General features: G+C 39.4%; 1 long non-coding RNA gene across 1 annotated transcript; it reads left to right on the top strand.

The window, feature by feature from the left end:
* The first annotated feature begins 1,625 nt into the window (after nucleotides 1–1,625).
* LOC107791704 (uncharacterized) lies at nucleotides 1,626–5,520 on the top strand. Its single transcript, XR_001649317.2, has 2 exons — nucleotides 1,626–2,192; nucleotides 5,221–5,520. It is a non-coding gene; the product is annotated as an uncharacterized LOC107791704 (long non-coding RNA).
* The last annotated feature ends 233 nt before the right edge of the window (nucleotides 5,521–5,753 follow it).

Genomic DNA, 5,753 nt, shown 5'->3' with positions numbered 1-5,753 from the left:
GTTCTATTCTTAGAAGACACACTTGCTAGTCAAATATTCTCGGTTTGATTCACAAGAAACGCACGTCCAATCAAGTCTTTATTTTTACTTTCATCATTGCCTCAATAGCATTTGTGATTTACAGTTTTGCTAACAATTCACAAATCTTCCCAGTGCAAACTGGGGCAGAAAATTTTGTTTGTTTTGTTATTTTGATTGCAGGCACCCACCTGGAGAATGAGGGAATTCATTTTAGAATTATTTCAAGTTTTGGCAATCAGGCGCCCACATGAAAAACAAGGTAATATAGTTCATGTTTTTGGCAATCGGGCGCCCACTTGGAGAACAAGGGAATACAGTTCAAGTTTTGGCAATCAGGCACCCACCTGAAGAACAAAGGAATATAGTTCAAGTTTTAGCAATCAGGCGCCCACTTGGAGAACAAGGGAAGTCATTTTAGAATCCAATTCAAGTTAGAAGTAGCAGAAGTTCGCGGGAAGAATGCGAGTCAACAGTCTAAGATGATCAACAGAAGTTAGTCGCAATTCAGAATATATATAAAGAAAAGAAAAAGGAAGTGAATCCAAAATGCAGAAGCTGAGACAAGAGGTGGATTGCTCAAGACATGATTAAGTCACAAGCACGGTGTGTCCGGTTTTGATCCCAAAAGCTAAAGAAGAATGAACTAGCACTTGCAACTAGCAAGCGTCAAGGTTCAAATCTAAAGTCTGCGAGAACCATTCAAGACTCAAGATCAAGCTTCAGAAGACTTATAGATAGGAATCTTGTAACTCATAGTTGACAGGCTTAGTTAGTCTTTTTCATTTTTGATTTTGATGTAATAACAGGACCGCGGACCGGAACCTCGACAGAACGGCACCTCGATCGGCTCTCTGCCTCAGTATACTCCATCACCTCATTCACTTCTGAACTACACGTGGCCCGATTCCTTTATTGCCAAGGATATGTAGGCAGCTCATATACCAGGGCTCAGCCACATTCTCTTCATTTCTCTTAGTTTTTGGTCTCTCTAAATAAGGGTCGGGTCAAAAAACTGTCTTGTCGTTCTTTGTCTGAAAACTCTTCGTGTTTTCAGTCAAAGAGGGGCAGCTGTAGACATGTAATTTTTGACCCTCCCCGAGTTTTTACTCATTTTAGCTTTTAGATATTTAGTTTAGGCCTAATATCGCTATTTTACCTAGTTTTAACTATTTTACTTTATTTTGTCATAAAAATAATAATTACAAAAATATTATCTTTTATTTAGGTTATTGATATTTTATCTTGTTACTTTTAGTTTATCTACCTTACATAAAATTCAAAAATACAAAAAATAGTTACACTTTATTTTCAAGGATATTAGTGTTTTGGGTAGTAGTATTATCTCGATTTGCGATGATTTTAATCTAATCTTTTTATTATTTTAGTTTGACATTTGAAAAATAGTTTCATATTTTATATATAATTTAGTTTAATTATTCAGATAGATTTTTGCAATATGTAGTAGATTTAGCTTATATTAAAAGGTATTTAGCTAAAGTTTGGACATTTTTCTTTTAGTCCAATTTTAGACCCAAATATGAAGCCCAAAACCCTTTAACCCATCAGATCTTTTTAGTTTTATCCTAGCCATTCAGTCTCTTTCATCCAATGGTCAAAACTAATCCCCACCCACATATATCTACCTAATTACAACTTAAAATCTAACCCGAGAGAACACCCCTGAACCATAAGCCGTACCAACCCCAACCACCACAGCCGCCGCTCCCTCACCATTAGTACTGGATGGAAACCGGAGACCATGCACACATGAACAGTACGCAGAAACAGAGGAGGGCTTGGATTCCAAACAAAAGAAAAAAATGGAAATAGAGTGAGGACATGGAGAGAGCAACAGAAAACTTCATAAATCTAACACTTTGATTTTTAAGTGCTTTTGCTTCCTCTTTAAGTTTAGTAAATCAAAACCAACAAAGAAAAAATCGAACCCAACACTACCTAAAAATACTTCATCAACCAGTATCCAAAAGTACACAATCTCTCATCTTTATGCTCCATTCCTTGCAAAGATTTGGTGGAATTCGAAGAGATGCTGCCCCGGTTGAGTCCGAGATTCCGATCCGTGTTCGGGTTCCCTTCGCCATCGAGGTTTTTCAGTCCAAGTTTGCACTCATATATCGCTACTATAATGGGAAAGGCTATCAATCTTTGAGGTCAATTTCTTAATCTAATTTTGAATTTCCTCTTCCTTTCATCGTTATTAGGCTTCAACGATTGTGATTGTTCTGCTTGTTTCGTTATTTGTTTTCTTAGGTTGGTTCATTTATATTAAAATTTTCATTAATGTCATTGATGCGGTATTTGGGAACAAACACATATTAGTTAGTTTATTAATTTACTTAGTTGTATGAACGATATGATTTGTATGTGAATTAGTTTTGGGGATGTTGGATTAAAAGCTAAATAGGAATTTGCTATCATGGGATTACTAGTAGAAACATTCTGTTTTGGAGAGTATTTTGGACGTATTGTACAATTGAGAATAAGCATGGCTTCGTGAAAGAATTTTAGAAACATAGATAGTCATAGAAGAGAACTAGAAATTACAACAATTTGAGTTGTGAAAGTTTTTTGTCAATTCTTTATTTTGTGTTACTAATTTAATCGCTAGTAGTATGTTTAGGCAATCAACACTTTGGTAGGCAAACTGTGACGACCCGACCAGCTATCTCATGAGTTACCGCTCTGTTTTCCCAATTTCTACTTTGCTATTCTTTAATTATTCGTGATATGTGGTATCGGGTTGGGTCAGATCGAGTTTGGAAAGGATTTGGTAAGGTTTGAGACACTTAGTCTCTTTAGAGTGATTTTACTTGAAAAAATCAACCGGATGTTGACTTATGTGTTAGAGGGCTCGGATGTGAGTTCTGATGGTTCAGTTAGCTTTGGGAGGTGATTTGTGGCTTAGGAACGCGATCGGAATGAATTTTAGAGGTCCGTAGTAGATTTAGGCTTGAATTGGCGAAGTTGATATTTTGGCGATTTCCGGTTGATAGGCAAGATTTTGATATAGGAATCGGAATGGAATTCTGAGAGTTGTAGTAGCTTCGTTATGTCATTTGGGATGTGTTTTCAAAATTTTAGGTCATTTGGACGCGGTTTGGTTGGGTTTTTGATCAAAAGCGTATTTCGGAAGGTTTATAAACTTAGGCTTGAATCCGATGTGTTTTGGGTGATTTGATATTTTTTGAGGTGTTTTGATGATTGGAACAAGTTTGAATAAGGTTTTAGGATATTTTGGTGCTTTTGGTTGAGGTCCCGGGAGCCTCAAGTGAGTTTCGGGTGGTCAATCGGACCATTTTGGAGTTTGGAAAATTGCAGAAAAACTGTTCCAGCAGTTGCAGACATTTTTGGTCTTTGCGTTCGCTGGAGGACCCTCACGTTCGCGAAGAGTATGCTGAGGGAGGTGAAGGTTTAGCCTTCGCATTCGCGAGGCAGATGACGCATTCACGAAGGGCTGCAAGGCTGTGCATCGCGTTCGCGAGAAGGTGTTCACGATCACGTAGAAGAACTGGGTCAGCTGGGTTTGAAGTCAAGTTGATCTTCGCGTTCCCGGGAGATGGAGCGCGTTCGCTAAAGGTCGCCTGGGTGAAGCATCATGTTTGCAAGGGCTTGGTCGCGATCACGTAGAAGGAAATTTGGTCAAAATAAGTTTGTGCTTCGCGAACGCGAGACTTTGACCGTGTTCGCGAAGAGGGATTTCCAGGCCTAGACAGAATATTTAAAAGGTCGTCTTGTCCGCGAATGTGGGTCTATTTTCCTCCATAGTTGATCGTTTTAGAGCTTTTTGAAGGAGATTAAAGAGGGATTCAAGGGGAAACGTTTGGAGATAAGAATTTTGGACTTAAAACTTGATTCTATTGTGAAATCTACCTAGAAAATCATGAAAACTAAGCCTAAAATTGAAGAACTAGGGCTTGAGAAATTGGACTTTTGATTGGGGATTTGGAGGACCGTTTGGGGTCGGATTTGAGAACTTTTGACATGTATGAACTCGTGGGGAGATAAGAAATCTAATGATGTTAAAATTTATGAGTTTCAAAAAGTGGTCCCGGGGCTCGGGTTTTGCTAATTTCGGGATTTGTGCCCTTTATTGATTGTTTTCGCTTGGGCTTTGTTCCCTTAGCATATTTTAACGTCCTCATTCTGATTTTGGATAGATTCGACGCGTGTGGAGGCCGATTCGATGGGCAAAGGCATCGCGATCTAGAGATTTAGCCGGTTCGAGGTGAGTAATGATTGTAAATGATGTTCTGAGGGTTTGAAACCCGGGATTGCACATTATAGTGCTATGTTGAGGTGAGACACACGCTTGATGACGAGCGTGGGATCGTGTACTATTGGAGATTGTGACTTGGTCCGTCCCGGTTGATGATTTTACCATGTAATTGACTTAAAACTATTTGTTATCATCATTATTTGGGCTGAATGCCATATTTGGGCCTAGAGCCTACTATTTGAACCCTTCGGGGCTATTTATTGATTTTCTTCACTATTTTTACTTATTACTTGAGCTCAGTCATGTTATTTCCCACTGTTTTCATACTCAGCCATGCTTACTCAGTTTTAAGACTTAAATGATATTTTAAACTATGCTTGCACTGCGAAACACTATTTTACTATTGTCCGAGAGGCTTGTGATGATTTTTGACTGAGTAAGACCGAGGGCATATATATTGTGAGGAAACACTGATACTGATTTAAGGTTGAGGGCCTGAGATATATATACGCCACGAGGTGGCTTGATTGATATGAGGTCGAGGGCCTAGATTTGATGCCATGAGATGACTTGTTATTGCGCTTGGGTCGTAAGGGGCCCCTCCAGGAGTCTGTACATCCCCAGTGAGCGCGGGTACCCATTATGATGTGAGATTGAGCCCGAGGGGCCAGTATTGTTCTATGTGATTGCCCGAGGGGCTGATACTATTTTGAGATGTTGCTCGAGGGGTGGATTTGTTGATATTGTGCCCGATGGGCAAACTTCTATTTGTTTACTTTATCTTAATTATCTGTCAATTACCTATTTACTGGTTGAAAGTGGTTTTACTGGTTTTAAGTGATTTTACTGCTTCATTTTAGAATGCCTTGTGCCTTACGTGTTTTCTTACTTTCAGTCATTATTTACCTTTGTTACTCGTTGAGTTGGAGTACTAACTTCACTCCCTACACCCATGTGTGTAGATTCATGCGCTGTTGGTTCAGCTCCGGAGTGCTGATTTCCTCCAGTTCCAGGCGGGACTTTCGGAGATTACGAGGTAGTTGTTGACGTCCGCAGCCCCGTGTCTCTACTCCTCTAGCACTTTTGTTCCTTCTCAAACATTTGTGGTAGTTTATGACTTCAGCAGACTTGTATTATAGCTCATAGATGCTCGTGACTTGTGACACCCCGGTTAGGGCTGTGTTGGGTTGTACTTCCACACTTTATTGGCATTATTCGCTACTTAGTATTGCTATATCATGTTCTAGACTGCTTTTATGTTATTTAACTGTTTAAAAAGTGAATTGGGTTTATTTGGCTGGCCTTTTCTTCACGAGAGGTACCATCACGACCGGGTTCGGGTTTAGGGTCGTGACACAAACCTTTAGGACACTCATGCTTTAGTTTCTTTTTAATTTCTTTTGAGGTGAGAGGTCATCCCCTTTAGTCAATTAATGCATCATGAGAATGCCCCGAAGTGTTTATATATATTTTTATCTGGGGTATGCCCCGTAGT

The sequence above is a fragment of the Nicotiana tabacum genome, chromosome 11 (genome assembly GCF_000715075.1).
Source record: "Nicotiana tabacum cultivar K326 chromosome 11, ASM71507v2, whole genome shotgun sequence".
NCBI lineage: Eukaryota > Viridiplantae > Streptophyta > Magnoliopsida > Solanales > Solanaceae > Nicotiana > Nicotiana tabacum.
This window is presented reverse-complemented; position numbering and strand designations above follow the sequence as displayed.